Source organism: Hypanus sabinus, chromosome 1 (genome assembly GCF_030144855.1).
Source record: "Hypanus sabinus isolate sHypSab1 chromosome 1, sHypSab1.hap1, whole genome shotgun sequence".
In the NCBI taxonomy this organism is placed as follows: Eukaryota; Metazoa; Chordata; class Chondrichthyes; order Myliobatiformes; family Dasyatidae; genus Hypanus; species Hypanus sabinus.
In genome coordinates, this window is record NC_082706.1 from 16,158,188 (window position 1) to 16,174,097 (window position 15,910).

Consider the following 15,910-nt stretch of genomic DNA (forward strand, 5'->3'; position numbering starts at 1 on the left):
TAAGATAGGGGGCCCAAAACTGCACACAGTATTCCAAATGTGGTCTCACCAGTGCCCCATAGAGCCTCATCAACACTTCCTTACTCTTATACACTATTCCTCTTGAAATGAATGCCAACATAACATTCGCTTTCCTTACTGCCGATCCAACCTGGTGGTTAACCTTTAGGATATCCTGCACTAGGACCCCCAAGTCCCCTTGCACTTCCGATTTTTGAATTTTTTCCCTATCTAAATAATAATCTGCCCGATTGTTTCATCTTCCAAAATGTACAACCGTACATTTTTCAACATTGTATCTCATCTGCCATTTCTTTGCCCACTCTCCTAAACTGACCAAGTCTCTCTGCAACCTTTCCATTTCCTTAACACTTCCTGCTCCTCCACCTATCTTGGTGTCATCCACAAACTTAGCCACAAAACCATTTAATCCATAATCTAAATCATCGATATACAGTGTAAAAAGAAGAGGCCTCAACACCAACCCCTGCGGAACACCACTAGTAACCGGCAACCAACCAGAATAGGATCCCTGTATTCCCATTCTTTGCTTTCTGCCTATCAGCCAATGCTCCACCCATTCCAATATCCTTCCTGTAATTCCATGGGCCCTCATCTTATTAAGCAGCCTCTTATGCGGCACCTTATCGAAGGCCTTTTGGAAATCCAAATAAACAACATCCACAGCCTCTCCCTTGTCAATCTTATTTGAGATTACTTCAAAAAATTCCAATAGGTTGGTGGCAGGATCTTTCCTTCATGAAACCATGTTGGCTTGGGCCTATTTTGTCATGCACCTCAAGGTAATTCATAATCTCATCCTTGAGGATCGACTCCAATAACTTTCCAACTACCGATGTCAGACTAATAGGTCTGTAATTTTCTTTTTGCTGTCTCCCCCCTTTCTTAAACAACGGAACTACATTTGCGACCTTCCAGTCCTCCAGAACTGTGCCAGAGTCTACTGATTCCTGGAAGATTATTTCCAATGCCTCCACAATCTCCAAAGCCACCTCCTTCAGAACCCATGGATGCACTTCATCTGGTCTGGAAGACTTATCTATCCTTAGTCCATTTAGCTTCTCAAGCACTTTCTCTCTAGTAATCTTGACTGTACCTAATTCTATTCCCTGAGACCCCTGGCTATCAGGTATGTTGCTAATGTCTTCCACTGTGAAGACTGATGCAAAATACTCATTTAGTTCCTCTGCCATCTCTTTGTTACCCATTATAATTTCTCCAGCATCCTTTTCAATCGGTCCTATATCTACCCGTGTCACTCTTCTACTCTTCATATCTTTAAAAAAAACTCTTAGTGTTAATTGCCAATTTCCTTTCATAATTCAGCTTTTCTTTCCTAATGACTTTCTTAGTTTCCTTCTGTAAATTTTTAAAATTCGTCCAGTCCTCAGTTTTCCCACTAATTTTTGCTTCCTTGTATGCTGCCTCTTTTGCTTTTATTTTAGCCTTAACTTCTCTCATTAGCCACATTTGTGTCATTTTTCCTTTTATGATTTTCTTTTTTTTGGAATATATTTTTCCTGCACTCTCCTTATTTCTTGTAGGAATTTCATCCAATTCTGCTCTACTGTCCCTCCATTTGGCTTACTTTTCCAGTCAACTTGAGCCAGTTCCTCTCTTATACCACTGTAATTTCCTTTGTTCTACTGAAATATTGATTCATCTGATACCAGCTTCTCCTTTTTAAATTTGAAACTGAACTCGATCAGATTATGATCACTACTTCCAAGGGGTTCCATTACCTCTAGCTCCCTAATCACCTCAGGCTCATTACACAGCACCCAATCCAACACAGCCGATCCCCTGGTGGGCTTATGGACAAGCTGCTCCAAAAAGCCATCCCGTAGGCATTCTACAAACCCCCTCTCCTGAGATCCAGTACCTTCCTGACTTCCCCAATCCACTTTCATGTTAAAATCTCCCAGAATTATCTTGACATTTTCCTTCTGACATGCTTTTTCTATTTCCAGCTGTAACTTGTAGTCCACATTGCAGTTGCTGTCTGGAGGCCTGTATATAACTGCTATTAGTGTCTTTTTACGCTTGCCATTTCTTAACTTGACCCATAGGGATTCTACTTCTTCTGATCCTATGTCACTTCTTTCTAGTGATTTGATATCATTGCATACTATCAGGGCCACTCCATCCCCTTTACCTTCCTTCCTATCTTTCCTATACACAGTGTATCCTTGAACATTCAGCTCCCAATCACATCCATCATTTAGCCATGACTCAATGATGGCCACTATGTCATATCTTTTAACCTGTAGCTGTACATCACAGTCATCCTCTTTATTTCTAATGCTGCGGGCATTTAAGTATAGTACACTTAGATCAGTATCTGTTACTAATTTTGCTATATTTCTATCGCACAGCAAATTATCCCGTCTATTCACCTGCCTGTCCTTCTTGCCATTTTTGCTGCACAGTATCTTTGACTTATTACTATTTTCCTCTTCCTCAACCCTAACACCCTGGTTTCCTTCCCCTTGCCAACTTAGTTTAAACCCTCCCTAACAGCTATATTAAACAATCCCGCCAGGATATTAGTACCCTTTGAGTTCAGGTGTAACCCATTGTTTCTGTATAAGTCATGCCTCCCCCCAAATAGATCCCAGGGATCTAAGAATTTGAAGCCCTGCCCCCCCCCCCCCGCACCAGTTACTTAGCTGCACATTCATCTGCTTAATTCTGCTATTTTTACCATCATTGGCACGCGGCTCAGGCAGTAATCCTGAGATTGTTACTCTGGAGGTCTGGCATTTCAATTTTCTTCCTAGCTCCCAGTAATCTTCCTTCAGGGCCTCCTCTCTTTTTCTGCCTATGTCATTGGTACCAACATGTACCAAGACTTCTGGCTGCTCGCCCTCTCTCCTGAGAATATTCTGGACCCGATCCGAGATATCCTGCACCCTGGCATCAGGGAGGCAACACACCATTCGGGTATCCTTGTCCGGCTCGCAGAATCTCTTGTCTGTTCCCCTCACGATGCAATCCCCTATAACTAACGCATTTCTCCTTGATTTGTTTATCACGGCTCTGGGCAGAGTGCCAGAGTCCCGTTCATTGTGGTCTTCCTCTGTCAGGTCAACCTCTCCAACAGTATCTAAAACTATATATCGATTCCTGAGGGGGACTGTCACGGAGGTGCTGTCCACTATCTCTCTATAGGTACTATCGATCACCTCCTCACTCTCTCTAATTAGCTGAAGGTCATCAAGTTGTTGCTCCAGATCCCTCACATGATTCCTAAGGAGCTTCATCTCATTGCATCTGGAGCAGATGTAATCCTGGGGGAGGCCGGGAGTCTCCCAAGGTCCCCACATCTGGCACTCCAGGCACAACACTAATCCAAAATACATGCCTCTAATGCTACTGTTAGCTCTAAATAAATAAACCTGTAACCTACCACTTTACTGTAAGACTCTACGGTCGCAGAAAACCTCTTCCAGTTTCTGCCTAAGCCCATTGAGCCGAAGCCCTATCACTCTGCACCCTCTCGCTCTGCTGCCCGCTGGATATGGCGGTGTTCTTTTCAAATCTTCCGCGCTCTGAGGTCACGTGCCTGCGCGGTCGTGCCTCTTTTATCCCAAGTAGTTTGGGAAAAAAACTGAACTTTTTCCTGAAAACAAGCGACTTACTCTGCTGCCTGCTTGCTGCGATTCAGAGGAACCATTGAAGCTTGCTTAAAAGACAGTAATAAGGACATTTTAAATTGAATTTGTTCACTGTCTGGTAGTTACTTGCTGTTTGCATTTTGTGTATTTTTGTGTGTAAACTTTTGTCGTTTTGGAACAAAAAGGGATGGAACTGCAGAGGTCATTGGTTCAAAAATAGAAAGCTTGGAGACTAGATTATGATGTGGTTAAAATAAAAAAAAAATCACAGAATTTATTTTCCCACTATCACTTTCCTCTTTATCTCTTGCAACAAAGACTTCTGCCACTTCAGGTACCCTGGTACCAGAGTGGTTAGCACGATGGTGCTTTCTCTGATCATCTTGTACACCTCGATCAAGTCACCTCTCACCCTCCTTTGCTCTGGAGAGAAAAGCCCTAGCTCACTCAAACCATCCTACATGCTCTCTAACCCAGGCAGCAAACAAGTAAACCTCCTCTGCACCCTCTTTAAAGCTTCCTCATCCTTTCTATAACGAGGTGACCAGACCACAATACTCCAAGTATGGTCGAAGCACAGTTTTGTGGAGCTGCAACATTAACTCACAGCTCTTGAAGTCAATCCCCTGATTAATGAAGGCCAACACACCAAATACCTTAAGAACCTTATCAACTTGTGTGGCAACTTCAAGGGATCTATGGCCATTTCATTAAGGGTTCACCTAGAAGTTCTGTGCACCAGTTTTAATTAGAGTTTGTACTCTTGAGAAAGTTGCAAACATAGCAGACAGGAAAAACACAATTACTTTAATCAGCCTGGGGACACAGAAGCTAATTGCTGCACCAGTATTTTAATGTTACTTAGCTGAGCTTCAGTTTATTTGGTTGTGACAGGAACAGTTGTGGATGCCAGACCAAAGCTAAACTTTGCAGATCTGAAGGCTAAGAGGTTTCTCAATAGCCACTGATAATATTTCTCAAATAATAACGTCAACACAGACACTGTGGGCCTCTTCCTGGACTGTACTGATTAGACGAAGCAATATTCAAGTGGAGATCTCAGAGTATGTTATGTTACCAGAGAGATGTTCACAGACTTCATACTTAAAGATTAGTTTGTCACGTACATCGAAACATACCTGTATTCTGTACAGTTCTGGTCACCGAATTATAGGAAAGATGTCAACAAAACAAAGAGAGTACAGAGGAGATTTACTAGAATGTTACCTGGGTTTCAGCACCTAAGTTACAGAGAAAGGTTGAACAAGTTAGGTCTTTATTCTTTGGAGCATAGAAAGTTGAGGGTGGACTTGATAGAGGTATTTAAAATTATGAGGGGGATAGATAGAGTTGATGTGGATAGGCTTTAGGGACAGTAGGGAAGATTCAAACAAGAGAACATGATTTGAGAGTTAAGGGGCAAAAGTTTAGGGGTAACACAAGGGGGAACTTCTTTATTCAGAGAGTGGTGGCTGTGTGGAACGAGCTTCCAGTAGAAGTGATAGAGGCAGGTTCGATATTGTCATTAAAAAAAAAATTGGTTAGGTATATGGACAGGAAAGGAAAGGAATGGAGGGTTATGGGCTGAGTGCAGGTTGGTGGGACTTGGTGAGAGTAAGCGTTCGGCACGGACTAGAAAGGCCAAGATGGCCTGTTTCCATGCTGTATGTAATTGTTATATGGTTATAATGTGAGATGCATCATTTCAAATGGGGTAGCACGATAGCGTAGTGGCTAGCGCAACACTTTAGAGCACCAAAAATCTGGATTCAATTCCCACTGTTGTCTGTGGGGAGTTTGAGCATTCTCCCTGTGGCCACATGGGTTTCCTCCCACAGTCCAGCAATGTACCAGTTAGAGGGTAATCGGTCATTATAAATCCTCCTCCACTCCAAGGAATGAAGTTCAACCATTCCCTATACTCGGGACTGAAAGTCGTGGCAAAATATTGTTGCTATGGCAGCATCGCAGTTAGCACAATGCTATTACAGCTTGGGGCATCAATTCAATTCCGAGGATTTCCCTGTGGAATGGGTGGGTTTTCTCTGGTTTCCTCCAAAGGTATGCCGGTTAGTAGGTTAATTCGTCATTGTAAATTGCCCGGTGATTAGGTTAGGGTTAAATCAGGGGTGGCTGGGCGGCACAGCTCAAAGGGCCGAAGGGCCCACTCTGCACTGTATCTCAATGAATAGCATTGGAGTCTCAGCTCTTTAACAGGTGTAAGCCTCCCCACCATTGGGCACACCTTTAAAAGTTTTAAAGTTCAAAGTAAATTTATTATCAAAGTACAAATATATAACAATATACTAACTTGAGATTCATTTTCTTGCAGGCGTTTACAATAGAACAGAGATATATAATTGAATCAATGAAAATCTGCATATAAACCCCCAAAGAATGACAAACTTCTTGAGGGTGGGGCCTCCAGAAGGCGATGTCCATCATTAATGGCTCTCACCATTCAGGACATTAATACCACTGGGGAGGAAATACTGGAGCCTTTAAGATCCACACTCAACATTTTAGGAACAGCTTACTTCCCCTTTGCAATCATATTTCTGAACAATCCATAAAACCTTGCAACACACACACAAAATGCTGGCGGAACGCAGCAGGCCAGGCAGCTCTATAGGGAGAATCACTGTCGACGTTTCGGGCCGAGACCCTTCGTCAGGACTGACCGAAAGAAAAGATCGCAAGAGATTTGAAAGTAGGAGGGGGAGGGGGAAATCCGAAATGATAGGAGAAGACCGGAGGGGGTGGGGTGAAGCTGAGAGCCGGAAAGGTGATTGGCAAAAGGGATACAGAGCTGGAGAAGGGAAAGGATCTGTCAGCCAGAAAAAGCAGGATCTCCCAGTGGCAACACATTTTAATTCCACGTCCCATTCCCATTCTGATATGTCAATCCATGGGCTTCCTCTACTGTCAGGATGAATCCAAACTCAGGTTGGAGGAACAATACCTTATACACCGTTTGGGTAGCCTCCAACCTGATGGCAGGAACATTGACTTCTCTAACTTCCGTTAATGCCCTTCCTCCTCTTCTTACCCCATCCCTAATTTATTTTTTTTCTCTCTCCCCATCATTGCTCGTTCTCCATCTTCCTCTGGTGCTCCCCTCCCCCTTTCTTTCTCCCTAGGCCTCCCGTCCCATGATCCTTTCCCTTCTCCAGCTCTGTATTCCTTTTGCAAATCACCTTTCCAGCTCTTAGCTTCATCCCACCCCCTCTGGTCTTCACCCCTCTCCTACACCAGTCTCTCAGCCACACATTAATACGTCTGATCATACTATTCTTGCACTCGTTAGCACGTGGTACAGGCAGCAACCCTGAGATTACTACCCTGGTCCTGCTTTTCAGCTTCCTACCCAACTCCCTGAATTCTCTCTTCAGGACCTCCTCCCTTTTTCTACCTATGTCATTGGTGCCAACACCTACCAAGACTTCTGGCTGTTCACCCTTTCCCTTCAGAATACTCTGCACCCAATCCGAGACATCCTGTACCTTGACTCCTGGGAGGCAACACACCATGTGGGTATCTCTATCAGGCTGACAGAACCTCCTGTCTGTTCCCCTCACTATGGAATCCCCTATGACTACCCCATTCCTCATCTTCTTCTCTCCTTTCTGCACCATGGAACCAGGCTCAGTGCCAGAGACCCAGTCACCGTGGTCATCTTCTGTCAGGACATCCCCCTCAACAGCATCCAAAATGAGATAACAACTACTGAGGGGGATGGTCACACGGGTGCTCTCTACTATTTGAGCTCTTCCCTTCCCTGACAGTCACCCACTTGTCTAACTCCTGTAGCTTCAGACTGACTAACTCCTTGTAGCTCCTATCTACCTCCTGTTCACTTTTCCTGATAAGCTGTAGATCATCGAGCCGCAGCTCCAGATCCCTAACACGGTCTCTCGGGAGCTGCATCTCAATGCACCTGGTGCAGACGTGGCTATCTGGGAGACTGGAAGGATCCCAGGATTCCCACATCCGACACCCAGAGCAAAGTACTAACCCTACAGACGTGCTCTTTGCTCCTCTTAAAAAAAAAGGAAAGAAGTAAAGGACGAGGTCTGCTCACCCACTTACCTCACCAAAGCCCTATCATTCTGCCTCAGATCACTCCGTCAACGACCGCTCCTGTCATCACCGCTCCGCTAAGCAGTGTCTCTCTTTTATGCCTGAACCTTCCCTGCTACCTAACTCATGATTGGTGCTCCCGTTATAGCCGCTGATAGGCCATGTACAATGGAGAAACGCTCTCGAAGCTCCCAACCTGCGAGAAATCCCTCTTGGTAAAGCTCTGTTGACACTGCTGATAGGCCATGTATGTTGTGAAATTTGTTGTTACATTGTCGTAGTACAATGAAATACATAATAATAGAGAAAACAAAAGTGAATTATGTTAAGTATATGTATATTAAATAGTTAAATTAAATAAGTAGTACAAAAAAAAGTAATGAGGTAGTGTTCATGGGTTCAACGTCCATTCAGAAATTGGATGGCAGAAGGGAGAGTGCCTTTAGGCTCCTGTAACTTTTTTCTGATGGTAGCAATGAGAAGAGGGCATGTCCTAGGTGGTGGGGGCCCTTAATGATGGATGCCACCTTTTTGAGGCATTGCTCCCTGAAGATGTCCTGGTTATTATGGAGGCTAACACAAAGTACTCTGCAGATGCTGTGGTCAAATCAACACGTACAAACAAGTTGGAGGAACTCAGCAGGCCGGGCAGCATCTACCAGCCTTCTCCTTCCCACCCTCCCCCCAGCTTCTTTATGGGGCCCCTTCTTCAGTCCTGACGAAGGGTCTTGGCCTGAAACGTTGACTGCTCGTTTCCACGGATGCTGCCCAACCTGCTGAGTTCATCCAGCTTGTTTGTATTATGGAGGCTGGTGCTCGTGACGGAGCTGACTGAGCTTACATCTCTCTGCAGCTTATTCCAATCCTGTGCAGTAGCCCAAACCACACCCCACACCCCTCGACCCATACCAGATGGTGCTGCAGCCAATTAGAAAGTTCTCCATGGTACATCCTGTAGAAATTTATGAGTGTCTTAGGGGACATACCAAATCTCCTCAAAAATGAACTACAGCCACTGTCATGTCTTCTTTGTAGCTGAATCGATTACATTGGGCCCAGGATAGATCCTCAGAGATGTTGACAACTAGCAACTTAAAATTGCTCACTCTTTCCACTTCTGATCCCTCTGTGAGGACTGGTGTCTGTTCTCTGTTCTGACCCTTTCTGAAGTCCATAACCAGCTCTTTGGTCTTTTCAACCAATGTACATTGGACGGTTGAATAAGGTTGACTAGGAGAATGGTATAATAATAGAAAATGCTGGGAGCTCTGAGTAGATTATTCAACATCAATGGAAAAAGCTGTTAACAATTCAAATCCTCGTTCCTTTACCAAATCAGCAGACTGCCCTGGTAATCCTGAATAATGTTATAAGTACAGGTCATCTCTGGGTTATGACAGTTCCTGTGAACTGTTTGTAATCCTCTTCTGCATTTATAGGCGGTGTACTTACGTTGTGTTTTCGTAAGTTGGTGAGGCCCTGTGACCTTATTTGACTTGGCAGTCTTGATTAAACTCTGTATTAAAAGTGAGTATTTTGGATGAACCATCTCGACACCTGTAATATTGCAGCAGTTTTGAGAACTGGAAGTAGCCAAGTTAATTTTTTCATCTTGGGTGCCATCTCTGAAGAGTTTGTACATTCTTGTCACTGTGTGCGTTTCTTCTGGGTTCTCTGACATGGTTAGCCTAGCGGTTAGCGAAATGCTATTACTGTGTCATTGACCCAGGTTCAATTCTGTCACTCTGTGTAAGAAGTTTGCGCGCTTCCCCCCTCCCCCCCCCCCGGTGACCATCTGGGTTTCTTCCTACAAGGGCCTGTTACCGTGCTGCATTTCAAAATAAAAGTAAATCCCAAAAACATACTGGTTGATAGGTTAAATGGCTACTGAAAATTGCTGCTGATGTGTACAGTACTACACAAATTCTTAGGCACATACAGTATATATATCTAGGGTGCCTAAGCCATTTCAAGTCAAGTTACTTTTTATTGTCATTTTGACCATAACTGCTGGAATAGTACACAGTAAAAATGAGACAACGTTTTTCAGGACCATGGTGCTACACGAACGATACAAAAACTACACTGAACTACCTAAACTAACATAAAAACTACACTAGACTACGGACCTACCTGGTACTGCATAAAGAACACAGAACAGTGCAGGCATTACTAAATAAGAAACAAGACAATAGGCACAGCAGAGGCAGTAGGTTGGTAGTCCGATGGCTTGAGAAGTAATTTTACGTATTACACTGTATCGCTGACGCAAAAGTACGCAATTTTCATGACGTTTGTGAATGATGGTAAACCTGATTCTGACGTGGGTCTCTATTGTGGACTGAGAGGGGAATGACGGTTGGGAAAAGGGGAAGGGAAAAGTGAGGGAGGAGGAAGTAGCAGAGAGACATTCTGTAATTATCAATAAACCAATTGTTAGGAATCAAATGAACTTGCCTGCTGTCTCAGGTCGCTGCATATCAGCACCTGCATCACCCCTCCCCGGCACTCCTTTCTTTCCGCCTGTCCCACATCCCTTCCGCTGTGCCCCAACCTCACCATTCCCAACATCCTTTGTTCCTGCCAGATTTACAAACTCACTCTCCGCTCCACGTTGACAAATATAGTACTGTGCAAAAGTCTTAGGCACCCTAGGTATATACATGTGTCTAAGACTTTTGCACAGTACTGTAGCTGAGTCTTATACTCAGCAGGGGGTTGATGGGAATGAGGGGAGAATAACAATTGGATTAATGTAGAATTAAAATGTCAATGTGGTGGTTAGTGGTTGATATGGACTTGATCAGTTAAAGGGCCTGATTCTGCGCTATTTTTTCCAGTCTCCCTGACTCTTCAACTAAAGAGGAACTGGAATTCACTGACTTGGAAACAACTGAACAGCCAATTCCCCATGAGTGAGAGCTGGATTTACATGTCTCCTGTTCAGATAAGGGGACTGCAAGATGGGGGGCGATTTTAACAGTCAGGAGCTACAGAACAGAAGATCTGAAACATGGCAAAGAAAGGTAAGTTCTGAGATAAATGGTTAAAATTTGATCTGTGTTATTACAAAAACGATGTGACAAGTAACATGATTTGTAAGAACATACAATGTTTGCATTGCTCCAGAGGAATTTTCACATGACAGAAATAGCTCTGTTTAGAAGATTTGGGCAACTCAAACGAGTATTTTTTAAGCAATATTTTTATGCAATGGTAACACAAATTGTAAAGCTGGCCGGTGGCGTAGTGGCATCAGCATCGGACTTTGAGTTGAGTGGTCCCGGGTTCAAACCCATCCGGTTCCTTGCGTGCTTTCCTTCTGTGCTGGGTTGAGCGTTGAGCTGGCGAATCGGCCTCGTAAAAAAACTGGCAGAAGTGCTAAAGAAATGGCAAGGTTGCTGCCCGATGCACCGCAAGGTGCAGGAAAGCTCAGCCAAAAAGGCCGCGAGTGAAGGTGGATTCAAAGTGGATGTTGCTCCTCTTTGGGAAAGGAGGTTTATCTTCTCTCTGTTTTACTGTCCCAAAATGCCCCTCTGAAAAAGAAATTTATTTATTTATTTATGGAGATACTGTAGAATAGGCCCTTCCGGCCCTTCAGTCCACACCAGCCGGCAATCCTCTAATTTTATCCCAGCCAAAGTCACAGGACAATTTACAACAACCAATTAACCTGGCAACTGATACTTCTTTGGACTGCGGGAGGAATCTGGAGCTCATGGAGAAATCCCCCTCGGCCATTTCGATATATCTGCTTTTATGTAAGTACATTCCCGAGATGTCGGCTTTACAGGCTGAACTTACATTCAATTGCTCTTCCATAACTGTCCTTGAGAAGGTGGTGGTGAGCTGCCTCCTTGAACAACTGCAGTCCTCACGGTGTGGGTATTCAGTCCTCGCAATGCTGTCAGGGAGAGAGTTCTAGGATTTTGACCCGGCAACAGTAATATCTTTCCGAGTCAGGATGGTGTGTGGCTTGGGTTGCAGCTTCCAGGCGATGGCACTCCTCACGTTTTTGTTGGATTTGGATGGTGCTGTCTAAGGAGTTTTGGTGAGTTGCAGCAGCACATTCTAGATGGTACAATCTGCTACTATTGTGTGGTAGAATGACTGAATGGTTATGGATGGGTACCACCCAGGTGGCCTGTTATGTCTTGTTGGATCTGTCCTTAATCAGATGAGTGCATGGAAGTTATAAGAGTGGTATATACAGAACTGTGCAAAAGTCTTAGGCACATGTATATCCAGGGCATCTAAGATTTTTGCACATTACTATAGTAATTTTATGTACTGCCACAAAAAAAAAACAATTTCATGACATTTGTGAGTAATGATAAACATGATTCTGATATGGGTCACTATTGTGGATTGAGAGTGGGAAGGGGGCAGGAAGAGGGGGAAAAGGGATAGGGAGAGGGGAGGGAGTGGGAAGCACCAGAAAGACATTCTGTAACGTGTGCCTGCACATGTGACACCCCTTGCCCCCGGCACTCCTTCTCTGCAGAGTCCTCCCTTGCCATTCCCACCATCCTTTGCACCCGGCGGATTTACAAACTTGCCCTCTGCTCCACATTGACATGTATAGTACTATGCAAAAGTACTAAGCACAAAACGTTTGCACAGCACTGTAGGTTTGGATTGGTAGTGAACGACCTCTGATTAACACATCGGAGTCAGAGAGTCATAGCCATTTACAGAACAAAAACAAACCCTTTGACATAGCTCCTCCATGCTGACCAAGATGTCTGTCCAAATTAGTTCCATCTGCCTATGATGGTCCCATATCCCTGTAAACCTTTCCTATCCATGCGTCTGTACAAATTGCTTTTAGGTATTGTACTAGTCCCACCTGCCTCTACAGCTTCCTCTGGCTACATGTTCCACATACACCCCACTCTCTGGAAAAAAATTGACCCCCAGGTCCCTTTAAGATCTTTCTCCTTCCACCTTGATTGATCAGGGAGGAGATACAGGGCCTGAAGACACACTTTCAAAATGTTAGGACCAGCTTCTTCCCCTCTGCTATCAGATTTCCGAATGGACAATGAACCTATGTAAACTACATCAATATTATTATATAATTTATTTTCCTCTTTTTTGGACTGCTCATTTAATTTAATTTAAAAATACATATTTCGTATTGTAATTTAGTTTTATTATTATTATGCATTGCAATGTACCGCTGCCACATGACAGCAAAGTTCACAACATATGCCAGCGCTATTAAATCTGATTCTGATGATTTATATAGTTCTACAAGGTCACCCTCAGCCTCTGACGCTCCATCTAACCTCTCTTTATAACTCGAGACCTGCAGTCCCTGTAACGTCCTTGTGAATCTTTACTGCACCCTTTTCCAGCTTATGATATCCATCTTATAGCTGGGCATCCTGTGTGTTGTCACCAGTGACTCATACGTGGCCTAACTCCTGTCCTCAGATGTCTGACTGATGAAGGTAAGTGTGTCAAACTCCTCTTTCAACACCCACTTATCTGTGTTACTCCTACCCCTCTGTCTCTCTAATCGACAACAGACTCTGTATCCCGACTCTTTGCTGTGTGAGTCCTGCCCTGCTTTAACTAACCAAAATACAACACCTCAAACTTGTCCAATTTTAACTCCCTTGCTCATTCCTTGCCCCACTTAGTATAGATCCTGTTGTAATAAGATCTTAACATCATAGGATAATGTAGCAGAATCAGGCCATTTGGCCCATCAAGTCTGCACTGCTATTCCATCATGGCTGATCGATCTTCCGTCTCAACTGTATTCTCCTGCCTTTGACACACTTAGTAATCAGGAACCTATTGACCTCTGCTTTGCAGTAAATACACCCAATAACTATATCTATCTGTGGCAATAAATTCTACAGATTCACTGTTCCCTGGCTAAAGAAGTTCCTTTTTATCCCTGTCCTAAAGGATTCTGAGGTCATGCCCTCTAATCCTAGACTCCTCCACTATAGGGAACATCCTAGAGAAAGCCTGCAGGTGCTGGATATCAAAGTACTACTCATGAAATGCTGGACGAGCTTAACAGGCCAGGCAGCATCAAAGGAAAAGAGTAAATAACTGGTGTTTCGGTCCGAGACACTTCAACAGGACTAATCAAGGGTCTCGGATTGAAGCGTCGACTGTTTGTTCTTTTCCATAGATGCTGCCTGGCCTGCTGAGTTCCTCCAGCATTTATGTGTTTTAATAGGAAGCATCCTCTCCATAGCCACTCTATCTGGGCCTGTCAATATTTGATGGGTCTCAGTGAGCCCCTCCCCACCCCATTCTTCTAAACTCCAGCGAGTACAGACCCACAGCCACCAAATGCTCACACGTTAACCCTTTCATTCCCAGGATCATTCTCCTGAACTTAAACAACCTTCTTTACTTTCTGCTACGCTGCCAGTTTGGATGTCATCTGCAAACACACTGAGCTCCAGAAGGATTTAGCCACAGATGCACAATAAATCATGTTGTTAACAGAAAGTGAGGCAGGGGGCCAGGACCTTGTTGCTCAGGAGCTCAGAGCGCTCATTGGGAGTTAACGTCTCTGGGCAACCATCTGGTCGTTTGCTGCCAGGTTTCCGACGCTCCATTCCGTAGGAGGAAGGGGTATCCTCAGAGGGATCAGCGTTAGGATTCCTGGGAAAGAGGGATGAGGCAGCAATGCGTAGGAGCCATAGAAATGTCGTGTATCTCAGCGTGAATTAGGTTGAGCTGGAAGAAATGTTATAAACCACAGAACAAAAGGGCATAGTGAAGGAAGTTTATGTATTCGACACCTGGACAGTCTCGATTGAGAATATAGCTGAGCCAGCTCTCCAGTCCTGTGGACCATCCCACGGTGAACTATCTAGAAGACTGGACAAGCAGCTGGTGGTGCTTGGGACCTGACATCTTGTGGGAAAAGTACTATTTGAGAGATTAAAAATCTCAAAGGTTCCTTAATATTGTTATAGATGGGGGGAGGGGGGGTAATGGAGACAAGCTCCCGCTACCTATTAAGTGCTCCCAATGGTGTGCACCTCAGGTAGCCTCTGACAACCCTATCCAGCTCATGGCCTTCAGGTGTGGCTTAGCTACTAAGCCCAGCAGAGCTGTTCCTACTGATAGAAGGAGCAAAGTTGGGTCACTGGTGCGTTGAAAGCATTCTCTTCAGGCAGATGAGGCTCTTCAACGATGGTTGACATCTCTTCTAGGAGAAGGAGAACTCTGATTTCAATCCTCCGCTGTCTGGCAGCTATACCTACTCCATGGGGAAGGCTTTGGGAGTAAACTCTGAGGGAAAACTCTGGACCTGGAAACCCTAAGGCAGTCCTACATTGAGTTCAATGCTGACTGGCAACTCCTGCGACACAGCTGGTACCAAACTGCATCAATCTCTGCTGTCTATTTGGGTTCATCAGATGCATGGAGAAGGGGAGCTTGCTACATGGGCAACAGAAAGCTCCCCATATTTTACTGCCCTGGTCGGCGTATCTAGAAAGCTAGGATGCAATGTTCATGGTTGGCCCTGACTCCTGGAGGTCTCTCTATAAATCTCAAATTGACACTTTGATAACTTATAAACCAAATGGTTCAAATAATAGGATTGCTCTGGTAGGAATTTGAAGAAATTAAGGCAATGCATACTTGTATGGACAACGACTGGGATTAAGGCTATATAATAAGGAACTAAATAAGGTTTGGTATGTACGTGAAGAAATGTATAAGAAGTTGCCTTCCAAGTTGACCGGCAGCAGTGATGCCTCAGACCAAGCACAGCTGGAGATGACACTGAGTCCGCGACTCAGAGAGGAGCTGGTCAAGATTGAAGCACAGCCAGGCTCATCAGGAGTGGGTAGTACACGAATACAGGTGGAGAGCTTTGGAAGTCGTGGAAGTAAAACTACAGAACTGGGCAAGTAACTGACAGATAATAATGAGGCTTAAGAATTAAGGGATTGCTTGAGACTATGTGGTGAAGCTTCAGAATCAGAATCAGGTTTAATATCACTGGCATGAGTCATGGAATTTATTGTCTTTGCACTAGCAGTACAATGCCACACACAGTAATAGAAAAAAACCGAATTACAGTAAATATTTACAGGTCTGCCCCGCTATCCGAAAGTAGAGTGTTCAATGAAACCTTTCATAGCGAGAATCAATTACCATTAACTTATAAGGGAAAAATTCTTGAGCGTTCCCAGACCCGAAAA